General features: G+C 38.7%; 1 long non-coding RNA gene and 1 pseudogene across 1 annotated transcript in view; one reads left to right on the top strand and one right to left on the bottom strand.

Moving 5' to 3' along the window:
- Positions 1–23,113, top strand: part of LOC139038709 (uncharacterized) — a 448,893-nt gene that overhangs the window by 72,285 nt on the left and 353,495 nt on the right. The window lies entirely within an intron of this gene.
- LOC139038707 (astrocytic phosphoprotein PEA-15 pseudogene) lies at positions 11,106–22,932 on the bottom strand (annotated as a pseudogene).

Below are 23,113 nucleotides of genomic sequence, written 5' to 3'. Positions count from 1 at the left end.
TCCTCTGCCCATGGAATTCTCCAGGCAAGAATACTAGAGTAGGTTGCCATTCCCTTCTCCAGGGGGTCTTCCCTACCAAGGAATCAAACCCTGGTCTCCCTCATTGCAGCAGATTCTTTATCATCTGAGCCACCAGAGAAGCCCTAAATCATCACCCACCCAGTCATAAAGTCAAAACTTGGGAGTCGTCCTTGCTCTTCTCTGTCACTCCTCCAGTTGGCTGGCTGCCTTGACCAGCAGATGTGCCTCCAAGATTGACCTCAACTCCCTCTACTCCTTTCCACTTATAATGCTGTCACCCTATCCCAAAGCTCTCACCATCTCTCAAACACACTGCTACCTTGGTTTCCTGATTTCACTGCTCCTATTCTAAACCATTCTTCATATGGGAACAACAGCTGTCTTCTAAAACCCTAAATCAGTAGCCTCCCATAAAATGTGGATTCCTAACTACAGCCAAAGAGGCCATTTATTATGATCTGGCCCTACTGTATTTCTCCAAATTCCTTTCACAATATACTCACTCTCCCTTACCTCAATCATCATGCTCCAAATATCCAAATGAACTTTCTTTCAATTCCTCAAACACATGGAGCTCTTCATCTCTGGCACTTTCCTTATTCTGTTTCCACCTAGAGGCTCCTCCCCTAGGTCCTCATAGGATTACTTTCTCAGTGTCCAACTCTCAGCTTAAATGTCATTCTAAAATAGCCCTCTCAATCACTCTAACAATCCAACGTATATAGCATCTCTCTTAAATCGACTGTTTTACTTTATAACAGTTGAAGGTTTGTCAGTTCTAAAATATATTCTACATTAGACAGCATGGGTTAAAGATAGGCTTTACTGGGGAAAGAGAAAACTTAGAGGTAAAAGGCCAAGACTAACGAGAGAAGAAAACATAGAGCATCCCACCCTCCCCCTACAGAAACCACTGTACTCCTGGGCTTTGACTCTAGTTAGAAAGACAACTTTGTTGTTGTTTGGTCGCTAAGTCCTAAGTACTGTCTGACTCTTTGTGACTATATTGACTGTAGCCCACCAGACTCCTTTGTCCATGGGCTTTCCCACGCAAGAGTACTGGAGTGGGTTACCATTTTTTTCTCCAGGGATAGAACCTGCGTCTCCTGCTTGGTAGGAGGATGCTTTACCACTGAGCCACATGGGAAGCCCAGAAAGACAATGAGCCCCCTGCTACTGTCCCTGTTTATGGAGCCTTAACTTAAGAGAAATGCGCAAACCACCTGGTGGCCTGACTCTGGCAGCTGGCAGGCTGCTTACTGGAGTTGTCTAAGAATTCCAACTTCCCAGAGAGTTGTAATCACCTCTACTAAGAAGACAAAGCCACCAGTCCATAAGAACTAGGCAGAGCTCTTCTTACAGAGGGGAAAAGGAGCCCCTTGGTCTCTCATTGTTCAGGAAACCCAGGGTGAGAACTCTGGCCATTTTCAGACAATTTTGTTCCTTGAACCACACCTTCTTCACCACCCCCTCCCCCCGCCCATTTATTTTTATTAGTTGGAGGCTAATTACTTTACAATATTGTAGTGGGTTTTGCCATACATTGACATGAATCAGCCATGGATTTACATGTATTCCCCATCCCAATCCCCCCTCCCACCTCCCTTTCCACCCGATCCCTCTGGGTCTTCCCGGTGCACCAGCCCCAAGCACTTGTCTCATGCCATCCAACCTGGGCTGGTGATCTGTTTCACCCTAGATAATACATGTTTTGATGCTGTTCTCTCGAAACATCCCACCCTCGCCTTCTCCCACAGAGTCCAAAAGTCTGTTCTGTACATCTGTGTCTCTTTTTCTGTTTTGCATATAGGGTTATTATTACCATCTTTCTAAATTCCATATATATGTGTTACCATACTGTAATGGTCTTTATCTTTCTGGCTTACTTCACTCTGTATAATGGGCTCCAGTTTCATCCATCTCATTAGAACTGATTCAAATGAATTCTTTTTAATGGCTGAGTAATATTCCATGGTGTATATGTACCACAGCTTCCTCATCCATTCGTGTGCTGATGGGCATCTAGGTTGCTTCCATGTCCTGGCTATTATAAACAGTGCTGCGATGAACATTGGGGTGCATACCTTATTTCTTATCTTTCTCCCCTACAAGACCGAAAGCTCCATGAATGCAGGGACCAAATCTCTTTTGTCTCCGTTTATACTCCTAACACCTATCAAAATGCTAGGAAAAATACTAGGCACTCAATAAACACTTGTTGAATAAATGAAAGGATTGATAGGAGGGCAGACCGGGGCCAGGGTGGGGAGGGTGGGGGAGGCGAACAGGTCCAAGATTAGAAAAACAGTAATATTCTAAGGTACTACAAAACAAAATCCAGAAACTCTAGCTTTGTAGGAATGGTTCCAAGGTATTAAACACTTTCTCAAATCAGGTTTCTGATCAAACCAATTCTATATAGAGATTAAGAGGAGCCCTCCTGGAGAAGGAGGTCTGGAATATGGTGGCAATGGTAGGGTGACTTGATTACTGCTGCATGGGTGCTGATTATAACATGTCATACTTGGTTGCATCAACCCAGCACAAGAAAAACTCAGCCTTTATATTGCCTCCTACTGCTCACACAGCCAAAAAGTAGACATCTAATAAGCTCGTATGCATGTAGTGGGTGATGTCAGCACTGTACCCCTGCCCACTGGGATTCATTAACCTTTCCTGCACACTGGCTTTTAGGGGGCTTTCACTTTCCAGAACCAGCACCTGTGTCTCTGTCTGAGTGCTGCTCTCAGGCTGCTGAAGACCACTTCGCCTGATAGCCTGAGGTTTTTGGGAATTCACAGCTCCTCAGGGGCACCCTTTAAACCAGTGGTCCTCAGCTGGGGGCAATGTTGACCTCCAGGGGGTCAAACTGTCTAGAGGCAGTTTTTGGTGTCATCACTGGGTAGGGAAGGGGGGTGGAATGCTACTAGTCCCTAACAAGTAGAAGAAGCTAGGGATGCTGCTGAACACCCTACACTGCACAGGACAGATCACTGCAACAACAAAAAAAGAACTACCCCCCAAATGTCAATAGTGCCCAAGTTAAATGCCTTAAACAATGATTGATTGGCCGGGAAGTACAAATATTCCTCTCTTGGACCTGATTTGGATACTTCTGAGATATGATCTATGCTATCTCCAGAGCTCTCTGTGAGACTGAACAAACTACCTCCTTGGGCTTATAAAAAAACAAACTTAAGGCTACCAAAGGGGAAACATGGCAGGGAGGAATAAATCAGGAGCTTGGGATGAATACAGGCACACTACTAAACCTACGATAGACAACCAACAAGGACCTATTGTATAGCATGAGGAACTCTACCCAATATTCTGTGCTAACCTATATGTGAGAAGAATCTTTAAAAAGAATGAATATATGAGTAACTGAATCACTTTGCTGTACATCCGAAACTAATACAACATTGTAAATAAACTATACTCCAAAAAAATATTTTCTTAAAAATTACCTCCTTGGTAGTTTGCGATTTTATCCCTGTTTGGTTTCCTTCTCTTCCCTGTCCATGTCCCCACTGCCCTACAGACTTCCCCAGGGAACATTTCCTGATAAACCATTTACACAAATCTTCACCTCAGGGTTACTTTGGGAAAACCACCCAAAACAATATGCATAAGTGAATACTTAAGGATCACTACAGATTTTACGTACACAATATGAGGTAAGTTACTAAACGGTCGGCTCTGCCCTAACCGAACCCATATAGTTGGACAAGCCCAGAAGTAGAGAATCAGAGTATGTTAAAGCCAAACTAGGAAAGCATGGCATGGTAGGAAAAAAAACTGAGAAGTTAGGAAACCTGAGTCATCTTGGTGACGAAGGAGTCATGAGATCTTCAGTAATTCACGGCGGCTTGGAAAAGGAGGAAATACAAAGCTGGATAATTGCTAAAGTCTTTTCTCTGACAATTCTACTTTGGCTTAGGGCAATGGTACTCAACCAGGGGCAGTTTTGCCTTGGGGGACACTTGGCATTTTCTGGAGACATTTCTGACTGTCACACGTGGTGGCAGGGGAGCTACTGGGTGAATAGAGGCCAGGGATGTTGCTAAACCATCTACAATGTATAGGCAAGTCCACCAATTTCAATCCTCTCCCGCCCACACCCTGCCAACAAAGAACTGTCAGGCTCAAAATGTCAACAGTACCCAGGCTGAGAAATCTGATCTTAAAGAGATAGATTATAAGTTAACTTAAGGCTTTCCTGATCTTTATATGGGGAAACATATTACTGAAGGAAACTATAGCATAGTAACTAAATACATCCTTTAAAACGACATTGACTATAGATGCTTTTCTGTATAAGATTTGGATGGACTTATTCAAAACAGATCTTGAAATGTTCTGTGGCAGAACTAAACATCTATCAAGAAGCTAGACAGAGGAGATCTGGGGCCTGAATATCAGCAAGCTGGACATTATTCTGAAGAATCAACTCAGTCATGTACTGGGATTTAAATATTCTGTGATTATGCACCCCTCTCTCCTGTAATGACCAAAGAATCCTCCTTCAAATGTCTATTACCCTGTGGATACAACTTTGGGAGCTGAGCTTTCTCCTCTAAACATTTTCCTTCAGTGAAAAAGAAATAGTTTCCCCAAATCAGATGAAAGTAAGAGAGAAAACTAATTATTTTATAGCTGGCTTATCTGAGTTGATAAAAATTTAAGAGTACAACATATTTGCTTTTGAATCCGGGTCTATTCATGTGACAGGTGGTACAATGACGCCATACTTAACTTTGACTTCACATTCCTATTAGCTCAAACCTCTCACACCCTTTTTAAACAATGAGCTAGCAGTAAAATCCAACATACTGTGTAAGTAACTAATGTTACAAATTGCTCATAAAACTCTACACTCCCAACAGGAAATTCCAGAAATGAAAGGGGTTTCCCAGTTTCATTATCAGATAGGTGCCCTGTTCCAGTCACCACAATAGGTAGGCCACAATGAAAACATTAATTCCTGGTTTGTTTATTTCCTAGAAAGTGATTTTAGGAACAAACTTACAATTTTTCAAAATGTTTATTTTCTTTAATTGATTGATGATGGCTTTACAGTATTGGTTTGATTTTTGTCATTCATCAACATTAATTAACCATAGGTGTACATATATTGCCTCCCTCTTGAATCTCCCTCACACCTCCTGCCATTCCCACCCTTCTAGGTTATTAGCAGGTATGACATAATGAGTTCTTTTTAACCTTTGAAATAATATGTTGAAATATGCATTAGAAAATCTTCTAAGGTAGTTAAACTTTTGAAAGATTGTGTGTGTATGCTCAGTGTATGATTCTTTGCAACCTCTTGGACTGTAGCCCGCCAGGCTCCTCTATCCATGGAATTTTGCAGGCAAGAATACTGGAGTGGGTTGACATTTTCTACTCCAGGGGATCTTTCCAACCCAGGGACTGAACCCAGGTCTCTTGTGTGTGTCTCCCGCATTGGCAGGCAGATTCTTCACCACTGCACCACCTGGGAAGCCCAGGTTTTTAAAGACAAAGCTAGTCTTTCGCTGCTGTCAATTGCAAGGCTGAGTTGAGATGGGGCCCAAAGTTTTCATTTGGTTCTGAAGGTAGATGACTGGCACCCTGTTCTCCATAAGTCTTGTTTATCAGGAATCAGGAAAAGAGAGGCATACCGATCAACCCTTTCCCTTCCACTGTCCCTCCCCCAACCCCTGGCTTAGGGGAAGGGTCTAAATTCCATCTGCCATAACAGCATCACAAGGCATTTGATTATCTGCTGTCAATGGCTGAACCAAAACATGTTTAACAGAAAGGCACAGTTTTGACTTTTCAGATCCAAGGTCTCAAAGGTGAGTGTTAACTTTCAATACTACAACCGCCCAGGTATTAGTCAGCAGCAAAGCAAACACTTTAAGCTGTGATTCATACTGTTTACAGTTATTAAACGCAAATTTAAGAAAACTTAAATAACACTGATTTTCTTTTAACCAAAATTATCATAATTTTCTGGAGAAGGAAATGGTAACCCACTCCAATATTCTTGCCTGGAGAATTCCATGGACAGAGGAGCTCGGCAGGCTATGGTCCATGGAGTCACAAAGAATTGGACATGACTGAGAGACTAACACTTTCACTTTTCACCATAACATTTATATCATGGGGACACTGTATATTATCAAAGAGAATGGAATGAACATTTGCTGAGATTCAACTCTGAGTCTTCCAATATGTTTTAGCAAAATGCACTTATTCTGGAAGGTGGGAGGGGCAACTGAGGGTACTGATTCAAATGAAAGTTATTTTACTGCCATTTGGGTTATTTAAGAAATAATAATAAATATAAAAACTAGATTCTCCTTATTTCTTCACAGTTTGACTTGTCAATATTTGATGTAAAAACAACAAAAATTCAAGGCAAAGGACAAGTTTATAGTAAGTTATGTTTCCTTTCCACTCACATTAAAATAACTCCACTTCATTACTAAAAAAGAAAGGGACAGGGAAGGGAATGAAAGTAATTCAATTAGGTAAATCTACAATTGGTTAGATAATGGTTAAATCAATGATAACTCAAACATGAATGTTAGAGGAACAAACAGCTCCTAGTGGTAGACAGTCAAGCCTATCTCTACCTTTAGCTGCTTTGCCAATAATAAGGTACAAAGATGTAACAAAACTATTAAATTTTGAATTATACAAAGACATAGGCTTATTATTTGGATAGTATCTGATATCTCAATCTTTTTTCTTCTATAACTAAAATGGGCAGTATCATGTTATAAAGCTATTATATATTATAAAATAATTTTAGCCAAAATATGGCATCTAACACACTACCTGGAGATGTAACAAGTACTTGTTGTCTCTTGAGCCAAAGATCACTGGACTAGACATCAGGAAACATGAATGCTTGACCTAGTTCTGACACAAATTACCTGATCTGATAAATCTCTATAACATTTATTTTTGATTCCAGGCTTCAGTTATGAAATGTTTATTTTTCCTCTCAGGTTTATGATTCTAAGATCAATCAGATGGACTAAACAGCTATTAACATATTAAACCAGAAATTATAATCTGAAGATACACACTTTATGTTAAAAGTTATCAATTACTATAAAATAGGATCAGAAGAGGAGGAAGTAAACTGGCCTAAGATTTAGTGGTTTTGTAATAAATCCAGAGTGATAAAATAGGGTTGTTGTTGTTGTCCAGTTGCTCAGTCACATCTGATTCTTTGTGACCCCATGAACTGCAGCAAGCCAGGCTTCCTCGTCCTTCACTATTTCCCAAAGTTTGCTCAAACTCATGTCCATTGAGTCAGTGATGCCATCTAACCATCTAATCCTCTGTTGCCCTCTTCTCCTCTTGCCCTCTTGTCTTTTCTAGCATCAGAGTCTTTTCCAAGGAGTCAGCTATTCACATCAGGTGGCCAAAGTACTGGAGCTTCAGCTTCAGCATCAGTCCTTCCAATGAAGATTCAAGGTTGATGTCCTTTAGGATTCACTGGTTTGATATCTTTGCAGTCCAAGAGATGTTCAAGAGTCTTCTCTAGCACCCCAGTTGGAAAACTTTAATTCTTTGGCACTCTGCCTTCTTTATGGTCCTACTCTCAGATCTGTACATGACTACTGGAAAAAACAATGTCTTTGACTATAAAGACCTTGGTTGGCAAAGTGATGGCTCTGATTTTTAATATGCTGTCTAGGTTTGTCACAGCTTTTCTTCCAAGGATCAAGCGTCTTTTAACTTCATGGCTGCAGTCATTGTTCAGAGTGATTTTGGAGCCCAAGAAAATAAAATCTGTCACTGCTTCCACTTTTCCCCCTTCTATTTGCCATGAAGTGATGCAACTGAATGCCATGATCTTAGTTTTTTAAATGTTGAGTTTTAAGCCAGCTTTTTCACTTTCCTCTTTCATCTTCATCAAGAGGCTCTTTAGTTCCTCTTTGGTTTGTGCTATTAGAGTGATGTTACCTGCCTGTCTGAGGTTATTGATATTTCTCTCAGCAATCTTGATTCCAGATTGTGAGTCATCTAGCCCAGCATTTTGCATGATGTACTCTGTATATAAGTTAATAAGCAGGGTGACAATATACAGCCTTGATGCACTCCTTTCCCAATTTTGAACCAGTCTGTTGTTTCATGTCTGGTTCTGTTGCTTCTAGTTCTGCATACAGGTTTCTCAGGAGACAGGTAAGGTGGTCTGGTAATCCCATCTCTTTAAGAATCTTGCATAGTTTGTTGTGATCCACATGGTCAAAGGCTTTAGTGTAGTCAATGAAACAGATTTTTGTTTGGAATTCCCTTGCCTTGCCTTTGATCCAGTGGATGTTGGCAGTTTGATCTCTGGCTCCTCTTCATTTTCTAAATCCAGCTTATACATCTGGAAGTTCTCAGTTCATGGACTAAAGTCTAGCTCGGAGAATTTTGAGCATAATCTTGCGAGCATGTGAAATGAGTGCAACTGTATAATAATTTGACCATGCTTTGGCATTGTCCTTCTTTGGGACTGGAATGAAAATTGATCTTTCCCAGTCCTGTGGCTGCTGCTGAGTTCTCCAAATCTGCTGACATATTGAGTGCAGCACTTTAACAGCAGCATCTTTTAAGATTTTAAAGAGCTCAGCTGGAATTCCATCACCTTCACTAGCTTTGTTTGTAGTAATGCTTCCTAAGGCCTATTTGACTTCACACTCCAGCTTGTCTGACTCTAGGTGTGTGATCACACCATCATGGTTATCTGGGTCATTAAGATCTTTTTTGTACAGTTCTTCTGAGTATTCTTCTTAATATCTTCTGCTTCTGTTAGGTCATTGCCATTACTGTCATTTATTGAGCCCATCTTTGCATGAAATGTTCCCTTGGTATCTTCAATTTTCTTGAAGATATCTCAGTCTTTCCCATTCTATTGTTTCCCTTTATTTCTTTGCATTGTTCACTTAAGGTTTTCTTATCTCTCCTTGCTATTCTCTAAAATTTTGCATTCAGTTGAGTATGTATTTCCCCTTTCCTTTGCCTTCTGCTTCTCTTCTTTTCTCAGCTATTTGTGAGGCTATGTCTGAGGAGTCAGACAACCACTTTGCATTCTTGCATTTCTTTTTCTTGGGGATGGTTTTGATCACTGACTCCTGTACAATGTTATAAACTTTCATCCATAGTTCTTCAGGGACTTTACCTGAGCTAATCCCTTGAATCTACTTGTCACTTCCAGTGCATAACATTAAAGGATTTGATTTAGATCATAACTGAATGGCCTCGTAGTTTTCCCTACCTTCTTTAAGTCTGAATTTTGCAACAAGAAGTTCATGATCTGAGTTACAGTCAGCTCCAGGTTTTGTTTTTGCTGACTGTATAAAGCTTCTCCATCTTTGGCTGCAAAGAATATAATATCTGATTTCAGTATTAATCATTTGGTGATGTCCATGTGTAGAGTTGCCTCGTGTTGTTGGTAGAGGATGTTTGCATGACTAGTGCATTCTCTTGGCAAAACTCTGTTAGCATTTGTCCGCTTCATTTTGTACTCCAAGGTCAAACTTGCCTGTTACTACGGGTTATCTCTTGACTCTACTTTTGCAAGCCAGTCCCCTATGATGAAAAGGACATCCTTTTTTGGTGTTAGTTCTAGAAGGTCTTGTCGGTCTTTATAAAGCCATTCACCTTCAGCTTTTTTTGACATTAATGGTTGGGGCATGGGCTTGGATTACTGTGATGTTGAATGGTTTGCTCTGGAAATGAACTAAGACCATTCTGTCATTTATGAGATTGTATCCAAGTACTGCATTTTGGACTGTTTTCTTGACTATGAGGGCTACTCCATTTCTTATAAGGGATTCTATATTTTTTTTAATAGAGTAAAATAAATGAAATCCTGGGTCATACGAACAGAAGTATAGCAGCTAGACCACAGAAAAGAATAATCTTTTTGTAAATGGTGGTCAGATCACATCTAGAATGTTTGGTGTAACTGCAAACCAGAAATGCTGCAATTTCTTAATTTTATAAAATAAATTATTTCTGAGCTTTCTCCAAAAAAAGTTACACTGTACTGACAATATTAATTCAGGCATCCAGGGCTCTAAATCCAAACTTGGATTAGGGTTAAAAGAGGCAAGTTATGATGGTGAACTATGTGTCAGCTTGGAAGGTATTTGTGGATAAGATTAACATTTAAATTGGCCAACTTTGGGTAAAGCAGATTGCCCTCCTTAATGTGGGTGTGCTTCACCAATATATTGAAGGCCTGAGTAGAATGAGGAGACCAAGCTCTCTGGGCAAGAGGGAATTCTCCAGCAGTCTGACTTCAGACCTCATCTGGCCCTTGTCTGCTGGCCTTTGGAGTAGAACTGCATGGTCTACTCTCTTGGGGCTTGAGCCTGTCTGCCCACACTGCAGATTTTGGGTTTCCCAGCCTCCAAGATCATGAGAGCCAATTCCTTACAATTTATATGGGTGTGCATATGTATGTATGTATGAATGCACATTATTAAATATATTATGATATATTTATTAGAAATCATATTAATTTATGATAAATTATTATGAATATGTATTTTATATATCCATATCTTATTGGTTCTTTTTCTCTAGAGAACCCTAAAACAGATTTCCTGAGAAAATAAGTCTAAGCTGAGATGCTTACAATACATAGAAATTAGATAGGTGAGGTAGGAAAGAGGAAGGCACTGACTAAAGTGTTTCAGGCAAAGGAAAACAATATCAGCATGGCTCCAAAGGGTAAGAAAGTATATTACACCCATATATAAACCCCAAGACCTATGCTAATGATACTGGGTATTGAGATTTTATTAGTCTTTCTCTTATTCTGTATCCTGAGAAAATAACTATTCCCAAGGAACATGGGTTTACATTTCATCAAATTACTTCCCTTTTTCTCAGGACTATTTCAAGAGACTTCTGACATGTAATTAATCTCTGTTAGTTAATGTTAACTCTTGTTATTTAACTTGAATCAGTCTGGAAGATAACCAATCATTAATGGTCATTCTGTGACACAAAAGTCAGTAGAGCACTTCTTCCTACCACTTTCTCATAGACATGCATGTGAGGCAGTATATAAATACACGTTGAAAAAATTAAGAGTTAAAAATTTTAATAACTGGCACACAGATTTAATTATAAAAAAGAAAAAATAGAAATACAGTTTTCTCTGGAACCCATATATAATTGATATCCTGTGCATATAATTGATTGAAAGCTACATTTACCTGGATTCCTTTTAAGTCATTTATCTACATAAGATAAAACATTTCTCATGTGCTTATAATTTTCTTTAGGTATGAATATGAACTTCTTCAAATGGGAATGATTATACCAATTGGCTTGGTGATGGTTAAGTGATGTTTTATTCCTAGTTTTTTCTCCATTTTTGGAAACAAGATCTTTGTATGTACTTTTTTCCTCATTATCACTCCACCTCTATGACAAAATTATTTGGAATTGTAGCAGATAAAGCCTTTTCCATAAATGTAATAAGCTTCCAGATGTTTTTTATAAGTATACTATCACAACTCTCCTCCTTCCAAAAATTTTTATTGATGGTTTCTGTAATTATGACCATATCCCAAAGGCAGTAAGCAGAAAAGTTAATCTCAGATTAAGTAAATCCTCTGCTATATATGCAAAACTGGTGATGATCACCCTGCCGTGTTGGTTAATAATGTGGATGATAAAGTGCTTTCAGGTAACTTTCATCCCACAAAAGGGGTAAAGTCAGCACTGAGTAAAGGAATTGCTCTTTAAAATTTAGGTAACATTATGGGCATTTCTCTGGTGGTCCAGTGGTTAAGACTCTGTGCTTCCAGGGCAGGGGGCACAGGTTCAATCCCTGGTCAGGGAACTAAGATCCCACATGCCATGTGACACAGCCAAAAAAAAAAAAAAAACCTAGGTAATGTTATGAACTAATGTTCTCAAGGAACTCTACTTCTGAAACTTGTAGAAAACAGGGAGTCTCAGCAAATCTTTAAAACATAATATCAATGCAAGACTACATTTCTTTAACTCTACACCATACTTGGCATGAAAAAGTTGTTTCTCATTATTTTCTTCCTAAGGGAGAAAAATGATAAAACACTTTCAGATAAGTAAACTAAGATGCCAGAAAGCATCAAAATACACTTTTCACACTTTCAAACAACCCTGCAATAAAAATAGAGATCTTGCTAGAGAATGTGAGACACATAAAGACAGAGACAGCTGTTTTATAACATTTCCCCTGTATCTTTGGAAAACATATCATTATTTGAAAACTGGGTTCCAGTCATCTAAATCCCAAACTGACATATCATTGGGATGCAGATTCACATGAGATTCACATGATGACCTGAGATATTCTTTGACTAGCTGAAGAAGAATTCTACACTGATATATTCCTCTTACCTTCCTTGTGCTATGAAGCCTCCCAACAAAGTACAACATAAACCTTGTCTAGTTTCCTTGCCTTCTAAATGACAGTGCCATATTTTCCTCCATATTTCATTTAGTGCTTAAAGCTATTCCAGCTAAGGAAAAAAAAGTTTCTTAAAAATGAAGAAAAGTGTTTTTAAAAGGAGGGGGCAATTAACTATGTCAAATGCTATTGATAGAATAAAAACTGCAAAACTAGAGACTTCATTTATATATTACCAAACATATTTACATATTATCAAAGAGTGTGGGGAATTTCTAAGATGTGGATAATCTGGAAGACATCATAAAACGTGATTATAACTTAGCAAGCTGAAATGTCGTCGTTGTTCCACGTCCAGTTCTGACTGTTGCTTCTTGACCTGCATGCATACAGGTTTCTCAGGAGGCAAGTAGTGGTCTGGTTATTCCCATCTCCTTAAAAATTTTCCAGTGTGTTGTGATCTACACAGTCAAAGGCTTTAGCATAGTCTTGGAAGGTATTATCTTTTGTGAGGCTCAAATTTTCATTTTATCAGAACACTAATAAATTAGAGGAGTTGGTTTGGCTAACAAAACTTTCCAATGTCTGAGGTACAACTGTAGTACATTTATTAAGTAAGGATAGCCCTTTCAGTAACAGAAATATTTATGTTTGCTTTCACAGTCAACCTCTGTTTTGTGTCAGGGCACCTAGAGAATTGAATTTTAGGAGACAGATAATTGCTTGGAGAGCATGAAATCAAAGCAAAGGGAAGCAGATTGTAGACAGAGGTATATTGCCTCCTGAGAAACCTGTATGCATGCAGGTCAAGAAGCAACAGTCAGAACTGGACATAGAACAATGGACTGGTTCCAAATTGGGAAAGGTTGTACGTCAAGGCTGTATATTGTCACCCTGTTTATTTACATGCAGAGTACATCACGTGAAATGCCAGGCTGCATGAAGCACAACCCAGAATCAAGAATGCCAGAAATATCAATAATCTCAGATATGCAGATGACACCATCCTTATGGCAGAAAGTGAAGAGGAATTAAAGAGCCTCTTGATGAAAGTGAAAGAGGAGAGTGAAAATGCTGGCTTAAAACTCAACATTCAAAAAACGAAGATCATAGCATCTAGTCCCATCACTTCATGGCAAATATATGGGGAAACAATAGAAACAGTAACAGACTTTTATTTTCTTGGGTTCCAAAATCATGCGGATGGTGACTGCAGCCATGAAATTTTTAAAAGACACTTGCTTCTTGGAAGAAGAGCTATGACCAACCTAGACAGCATATTAAAAAGCAGAGCCATTACTTTGCCTACAAAGTTGCTGTAGTCAAACCTATGGTTTTCCCAGTAGTCATGTACGGATGTGAGAGCTGGACTATAAAAAAGGCTGAGTGCCAAAGAATTGATGTCTTTGAACTGTGGAGCTAGAGAAGACTCTGGAGAGTCCCTTGGACAGGAAAGAGACCAAACCAGTCAATCCTAAAGGGAATCAATAGTGAATATTCATTGGAAGGGCTGATGCTGAAGCTCCAACACTTTGGCCACCTGATGAGAAGAGCCAACTCATTAGAAAAGACCCTGAAGCTGGAAAAAATTTAAGGCAGGAGAAGGAGGGATGACAGAGGAGATGGTTGGATGGCATCACTGACTCAATGGACATGAGTTTGAGCAAACTCTAGGAGATAGTGAAGGACAGAGAAGCCTGGCGTGCTGCAGTGCATAGGGTTGCAAAGAGTCGGACACATTGAACAACAAATATTTTTCTAAAAATATATTGTAACATATTTAAAAAACATTTTAAAATAAAATATGTGAAAAATAAATAAAATATGTGTACTTTATTTGTCTCATCCCTAGGCCATGAAAAATACTTAAACAATATTTAGGGTTGGCCAAAAAGTTCGGTTTTTCTGTAAGATGGCTCGAGTAGCATCTAGTTGTCTTTAACTTCATTCAAAACGATTTTGTTAGATTGTATTATGACAGCTGTTATATCAGTGTACATTTTTTAAAAATTTATCAAAATTGTTGAATTTTTGTGTAGCCATTTTAATACTGAAGATAGAAGGAAAAAAACAATATTTTCAACATATTATGCTTTATCATTTCAAGAAAGGCAAAAACACAACTGAAACACACACAAAAAAGATTTGTGCAGTGTATGGAGAAGGTGCTGTGACTGATCAAAACATGTCAAAAGCAAAGTTTTATGCTGAAGATTTCTTGCTCCACAGCATCTTCTTGCTGGAGATGCGCCAGTCAGGTAGACCAGTTGAAGTTGATAGCAATCAAATCAAGACATTAACTGAGAACAATTACCATTATACCATGTGTGAGACAGCCAACATACTCAAAATATTCAAATGAAAATCATTTGCACCAGCTTGGTTAGGTTCATTGCTTTGAAGTTTGGATTCCACATAAGTTAAGTGAAAAAAAAACCTTGTTGACTGTTTCCGCATGAGGTTCTCTACTTAAATGTAAAGAAAATGTTCCATTAAAAAAAAATGTAACAGGTGATGAAAAGTGGATACTACAATTAGGAATGGAAGAGACCATGGAGCAAGCAAAATGAACTACCTCAGCCACATCAAAGGTTGGTCTTCATCCAATGAAGGTGATGTTGTGCACATGGTGAGACTGCAAGGGAGTATTCTATTATGAGCTCTTTCTTTCCTGAAAACCAAATGATTAATTCCAACAAGTACTGCTCCCAGTTAGACCAACTGAAATCAGCACTTGATGAAAAGCACCAGAATTGGTCAACAAAAAATGCATAATCTTCCATTAGGATGATGCATGACTACATGTTTCTTTGTGTGTGTACGTGGTTAGTCGTGTCTGACTCTTTGCAACCCCATGGACTGTAGCCCACCAGGCTCCTCTGTCTATGGAATTTTCAAGGCAAGAATACTGGAGTGAGTTGCCATTTCCTATTCCAGGGGAACTTCCTAGCCCAGGGATCGAACCCATGTCTACTATGTGGGTATCCTGCATTGGCAGGTGGATTCTTTGCCATTGCACCACCTGGGAAGTCCAACATATTGCTTTGATGACCAGGCAAAACTGTTACAGCTTAGCTGGGAAGTTCTGATTAATCTGCTGTATTCACCATTGGATTTCCATTTATTTCAGACTTTACAAAATTCTCTTAATGGAAAAAATTTCAATTCCCTGGAAGAATATAAAAGGCACCTGGAACAGTTCTTTGCTCAAACAGGTAGAAAGTTTGGGGAAGCCAGAATTATGACATTTTCTGAAAATGGCAGAAGGTAGTGGAACAAAACAGTGACTACATTGTTCAATAAAGCTCTTGGTGAAAATGAAAAATGTCTTTTACTTTTACTTAAAATCAAAGGAACTTTCTGGTCAACCCAATATTAATGAGGAACAAACACTTGAGAAATTAAAAAGGATAAATTACATTTTAATGTGTGACTTGCTTTAAGATAAAACTACATGGCCTAGGATTTGGCATTGTATCTTGGGTATGACAACAAAGGCAAAGGCAACAAAAGTAAAAATAGCCAAAATGGACTTCATAAAAATTATTTAATTTTGTGCATCAAAAGACAATATTGACAGAGTGAAAGACAGCCCACAGAGTGGGAGGATTTATTTACAAATCATCTATCTGATCCTGGTGTTGATATCCAGAATATATGGAGAACTCCTAAAACTCAACAAAAACAAAAAAAACCCAACTCAAAGAAGGACAAAGGACTTGAATAGACATGTCTCCAAAGGTATACGAATAGCCAATAAGGACATGAAAAGATGCTCAACATTAATAATCATCACTAATCGAACCCAAGTTTCCTGCATTGCAGACAGACTCTTTACCATCTGAGCTACCAGGAAAGTTCTACTAGTCATTAGGGAAATGCAAATCAACAATAGAATGAGACACTACCTCACAGTGATTAGGATAGCTATCATCAAAACAAACAGACAAACAAAATACACCCAAAACAGGAAAAAAAAACCACAAAAAACAATAAAACAGAAAATAATGAGTATCTGTGAGGAGGTGGAGAAATTGGAATACTTGCTGTTTTTACTCTGTTGATGGGATGTAAAGTGGTATAGCAGCTATTGGAAAACAGTATGGTAGTTACTAAAAAAATTTAAAACAGAATTACCACATGATACTGTGATTCCACTTCTGAGTATATACAAAAAAGAAAGCTGAGTTTCAAAGAGAATTTGCACACTCATCTTTGTAGCAACATTGTTCAAAATAGCTAAAATACAGAAGAACCCAAGTGTCCATTTTTGGATGAAAAAACAAACAAAATATCACATATACATTCAATGAACTATTATTCAGCCTTAATAAGGAAAGAAGTTCTGACATGTTCTACCACATGGATGAACCTTGAGGACTAGAAGAAATGGTGTGTGCGTTCTCAGTCGTGTCCAACTCTTTACGACCCCGTAGACTGTAGCCTGACAGGCTCCTCTGTCCATGGTATTTTCCAGGCAAGAATACTGGAGTGGGTTGCCATTTCATCCTCCATAAGTGAAATAAGTCAGTCACAAAAAGACAAATGTTGTGTGATTCCACTTACATGAGAGACCTGAAGCAGTCAAAAATCATAGGAACACAAAGTACAATGGTGGTTTCCAGAGGCTGGGGGAGGAAGGAATGGGGAGTTAAGATTTTAATAGATATAGAGTTTGGATTTTCCAAGATGGAGTTATGGAGATGGATGGTGGTGATGGCTGCAGAACATTATGAATATACTCCTGAAATATACACTTAAAAATGGTTAAGATGGTAACTTTTATATCTATTTTACCATAATTATAAAAAATGAAAAAACTCACAAACTACATAGCTTAGGTATGTGTATGAATTTCACTATGATCTACCTACTTCAATAATTCTATAACAGGCATAACAAAATCATCTAGAGTTCCCCAAACACACCCCAAGATTCATAACCTGGATGCAAATTATTGCTGCTATGACTCACTGTTAGTCATGAAGTGTGTCACACACCTCAGGTATTCTAGGGAAGAAAAAAGTGAAAAACTATTATTTTGTTTCATATAGCCAGGTAATACCATTATGAAAAAATTTTTTAACTCTTTAAGGTTTCAGAAAGGAACAGGAATATGAACTCCTAGAGCATTTATTATTAATCATCCACTGCAGAGACAGAAGGCTAGACCCAGGGAACTGTATACCGTAAGCCCAAAAAACAATGACATTATTCCAAACATTTTCCTGTTTTGTTTCTGCAACTTACTTTCTTCTGGACTAGGAAAGAGGAAGCCTTTTTCCCTTCATTATTTCTTAAGCTTAGTGTTTTTCTGGATTGGGAAAAGAAATAAACTTGATTGTGATCAAATCAGTCATAATGTTTCCATCATTCTTCCAACTCCGTTGGAATCATTTATTCCCCTTTCAAGAAAACAGATGTCATTTTTCTAATTCTACAAGATAAAGGACATGTGTGTTGCATGCATGGACACATGCACATGCACACACACACACACACACACTTTAAGACAAATCCTACCAACTTACTGTGACTTTGACACTTGATAGCACCATTTTCCTGAAAAACCCCACTAACTTAAGCCCACTCTTCCTTTTGTCTTGCCCATATGCTTCAAAAGAGTAAAAATATCTTTAAGAATAAAGAAAATGTTTTTAGAAAAGACTCAACTACTTTTTCAATGTTCCAAAGAAACTGTGCTTAGTTAGTAAATAATCTAGCTTTAACATTTTAAGAAAATGTTTCTGATGCCTTTTTCCTTTCCTTCATTTTCCAATCTTAAAAGACAGAAAATAATTAACCTATGTGACTACATCAGGGAGAGTACAAGTACATTCATATACACACAGAAAGAGAAAGGAAATGCAGAAACTTAAATACTTTCTCTTTGGCCTTCCCAGTCACTATAATCTCTTACAGTACAAAGATGTCCATTGTACTTTTTGGCTAAAGTCAAAGTAGTTCAAGGAAAATAATACTTTAAAAATGCACCTCTTTTGAAAAAAACTCTTAGAATATCAATATGTTATGAACATGAGTATTTGAAGTAACCTAAAACAGAAGGAAATTAAACAAGGACCATTAGTGTTTGAAAGAGTCATAAGGAAGGAAGATCAGGAACAGATTTTCTGATCTTGTATTTGCTCTTTCATTCATTGAAATTCATCAGAGTTTACTCAGAAATATTCTGTGTGTTCTGATATACTCACTATAAATTTTATGAGGGCAGTTTTTATTTACTAGGTATATTCCCAGCATCTAAAAATGAGTGGTACAACGTAGTTATCCAACAGTGGGAATTTACTCTAGAGGACCCTTCAGGTCTTATTTAGACATAATAGTCAATTTTATTATCACTGACCAAATCAGTTTTCATATTTTCTATGAAGAAAGCAAAAACTGAGCATGAGTTTTGGTAAACAGCAGAGATGCAGAAGAGGAGGAAGGAGGAAGGAAAGATGAAGGAAAGGAGAAGAGGGAGGGGTAGTATAAGAATTTCACACACATTTTTCTGAGGAAGTCTAAATTATGACAAGATGTTTTATGTAAAAAGTGTAAAGTATTGGGAAGAATACAGTATTAGGCACTTTGCTAAGAGATGACTGTGCAACTACATCATAGTAAGAAAATCTTATTCATCTTCCTTGTCCCCAGAATGAATATCTGTGAGAATGAGTCCTTTGTTTTGAGATGTACATAGGGTTAGTTTTACTTCTCTGAAAGCCTCTTCTCTGAATTCCTTTCTTAAATTCTACCAGAAAAGGTCTCCAAACTTCTCGTTCTGTCTTTCCAGTATTAGAACTGTTACCCAAACAATCCTCTACTCATCTTTTCTACTAAAGTTTTATGAATCCTTTTTAGACAGGCAAATAAAGAGGTTATTTACATCTAACAGGAAAATTTCAAAGCTGGACACAATCTAAATATCCTTCCTATTTTATTCAGGAACCATACTTAACAGCTTCCCTGCAAAAAAAAAAAAATTTTAAATAAACTAGTAGAATGTTTGTGCTTCATAATGACACACAGTAAGCTGTTAACATGCAACAATAAAGTAAAATCTGGTGAATACTCAGCAACCCATGAAATTTAGCATCAATTATGGCATGCTGCAGTCCATGGGTTGCAAATAAACAGAGATGACTTGGCAATGGAACAACAACATTATAAATACTGCTCCGAATTTCAGAAAAATTTTTTCCAGACCTATTTTTCCTAAGCTGTAACTCAGTGCGAAGGTATGTTTCTTTTTTCTATAATTAAGAAATACATCAACAAATCTTAAAAGTAAATTACTAATAATGTATAATCCAACATTATTTCCTTCAGGAAGAAGATACTGGCCTTCAGCTACCATTTATGAGCAATATAATATGACTCAGTGTGTTCATTCATCTTTTTCTGTTTATTCACTGCTATATCCCTGGAACCCAAAATGCTGCCTATCAGCTAAACGAATGAATAAACAATATTTACTATATATTCATTGTGTGCCAGGTACTGCAATAGCCTCAGGAATGAAACAATAAACAGGACCCTGCTTTCATGAAATTGCAGTGTAGAAGTGATCTTAAGCAAAAACTTCAGAATTTTTAACCATAACTATGATAAAAGCTATAAAGGAAAATTATATAAGAAAATAGGATCTAACATTGCCTAAGATATAATAAAAGACTTTTCTGAGGAATAGACATTTAAGCTAGCACCTGAAAAACAATAGAATTTGGCAAAGGGAAGAGTAAAGAGTAAAACTATGCCACAGGGATGAGACAACATGTGCAAAGATACTGAGGAAGCTAGGCATGTATTGTCTTCCAGGAACAGAAATGGATCCACGCGAATAGTTTAAGATGAGGCTGGAATACAAAGCAGAGTTTGGACTATGCATGACCTTGTAGGATTTGGGGCTTCACATCAAGAGCAATAGGAACTAAGGAATGACAACCATATTTACATGTTAAAAATAACACTCTGCCTTCTGGTGTTTCTTAGGGCTTCCCTGGTGGCTTAGTGGTAAAGAATCTGCCTGCCAGTGCAAGAGACACGGGTTCCATCCCCGGTCTGGGAAGAGTCCATATGCCTCAGATCAACTACAACCATGTGCCACAAATATTGAGCCTGTGCTCTAGAGCCCGGGAGCAGCAACTACTGAGCCCACGTGCCACAACTACTGAAGCCCACATGCCCTAGAGCCTGTGCTCTGCAACAAGAGAAGCCACCACAATGAGAAGCATGCTCACTGCAACTAGAGCGTAGTTCCTGCTCACCGCAGCTAGAAAAAGCCCAAGTAGCAATGAAGACCCAGCACAGCCAAAAACAAATAAATAAAATTATATATATAATATTAAATGTATAATATATAAAGAATTTCTTAAAAGAAGAAAATAGGCCACTTCAGAGAGGCCTGAAGTGTAGGTGATCTAACATACTATGTTGAGAAACTAATGCTTGCACTCATTAACTACACTTAAGTTCTTAACAACTGCTCGGGAATTTGTTGGGATTGTTTTCCACCAGTTACAATACTTGTTAAGCAAGCAGAAATGAAGGTTATGATTGGGAATGAAAAGCCACGTGAGAGAAGGAAAGTGAAGAAAAATAAAAATTCCTGTGATAATGAAAACTGAGCTTCTGGGAATCATCATGGGCCCCAAATAGACTCATTCACAGTAGTATGCCCTGAGGCGAACAAAGCGGACCTGGGAAGACAGATCTACACCAGGAGTATGTCGCACTGTCCTTGCTTTATACAGGTTCCTTCATCAGAACAGAATCTTGACCTCCATAGTCAAGCATGCACCAAGGAGCCCTGAATGATGATAGGAGTTATCCAGTAGAGAGGCTCAAGGAATAGAAGAGAATAGGCACAGTAAAAGAAATGAGATCCCTGAAAAGCAGAGGGTTGGATTCAGAATTCATAAGAAAGAACTGACTTTCTAACATAATGAGAATAGATATGACTAAAAATAAGTTTGTGGATGTGACAATGGGATAGTGAAGGAATGCCTGACACTTTTGTCAAGTATGAAACAAGATCTTCTACTACTAAGAGTAAAGAAAGGAGCAGGTGAGTTGAAGATTAGAAGACAGTGGAAGCAAGTATAAACTGTTTTTCAAAGTGAGTCAGCTGATAAAAGAAATGAACTAAGATTGCTAGTTTGGCAGAGTCAGTGATCATGAATTCACATTGCTGCCAATCTGCCTGGTTTTGTGCGTTTCAGATCAAAGCCTTACCTAATTTTACCAAGCCTTTCCTAATTTCTTCAGCTGTATTTAATTAATTCTTTTTTTAAACTTTAAAATTTTTCTTTTTTTTTCTTGAGGAAAATTTCTTTACAACGTTGTGTTGTTCTGCCGTACAGCACTACCAGTCAGTCATAACTACACGTATACCCCCTCCCTGTTGAGCCTCCCTCCCACCCCCACTCCATCCCAGTCATTACAGTGTGCCAGGCTGGGCTCCCTGTGTTTTATAGCAGCTTCCCACTAGGTATCTATTTTACACATGGTATTGTATTTATGTCAATGCTACTTTCTCAATTCTTTATTTAAGCCCCTAAACATTTTGTCCATATTTAAATCCTGCTTATTAAAATTCTGCTTTATACTGTTTTATTTCCCTCCTGAAATATTAAACCCTGGAGTAAAGAGTGATGGACTATTCTTTTTTTTTTTTTTTTACACATGGCAATGTGGGTTTAATATACATATATGTAGAATATATATGTACACACAGCACGGTCAGGGTGGGGAGGGCTGACTTGGGACAGGCAGGAGGCTACGGTCACTGTACTCTAGTGATTTAGCTAGGAGGTGTTCACAAGCCCAAGGTGCCAGGATATTGAGGGAGAGGGGTTACCAAGCCCCCTCCTGGACTGAATTGGGGATCAGTGCAACGGAAACACTGTACTTAGCTTCTTCCTTTCTTTCTATCTTGGGGTAGGGGCTTCTAGACCATGGAGAGAGGGAACGTTGCCTGCAATAACCACGTTGGGACTCTTCCTCTTCCTCCCCCTTGCTCAGGCTTTCTTCGGTGGAGGAGCCAATTTGATGATCTCTTCCTCGGAGGGCTGCCGGATAATGTCTTTGTACTTCTTGGCACTGGGGATACGGGTTAGCTTGGTGTCCAGCTCATCTTCCTCAGAGATCTTCAGAACACGGGTTCTGTAGTCAACCACCATAGTGAGGAGGTCAGGACGGCGGGAGATCTAAAAGATGTGCTCGACATAAGAGAGGTTGTCTTTGTCCAGCTTGTTGTGGCTCTCCAGGAAGCTAAACCAGGCACTGCCAGTAGTGATCTCCTCACTCTTCTCACTGGGGATGTCCTCCTTGCAGGCTGACTTGAGCTGCTCCAGATCTTCAAGGGTAATGCTGTTGGTCAGGTCCTGGAGGAGAGTCCCATACTCGGCCATGATTGGTTCTCAAGTTTCCCTGGTCAACCATTATTCAGTTGTAGTCTGGCCATGATGGGTGCGGCTTGGCAGAAGCTTGGCTCCTTCACTCTCCATGTTGCTCTTCTCACCCAAGATTCAGAATTCCATAGGGCCTATAGAGAATTCTCCTGTCCCCATAGCTCAGAAAGTCCTCCTGATCTCTGGAACAGGGCAGAGGCTGCCCAGGCAACACCAGGCGGCCTGGGTGGAGGCCATTCTTGGGACAGGATACTCAGGCAGGAACTGGGAACTGGAG

This window comes from Odocoileus virginianus, chromosome 16 (assembly GCF_023699985.2).
Source record: "Odocoileus virginianus isolate 20LAN1187 ecotype Illinois chromosome 16, Ovbor_1.2, whole genome shotgun sequence".
NCBI classification, from domain to species: domain Eukaryota; kingdom Metazoa; phylum Chordata; class Mammalia; order Artiodactyla; family Cervidae; genus Odocoileus; species Odocoileus virginianus.
This window is presented reverse-complemented; position numbering and strand designations above follow the sequence as displayed.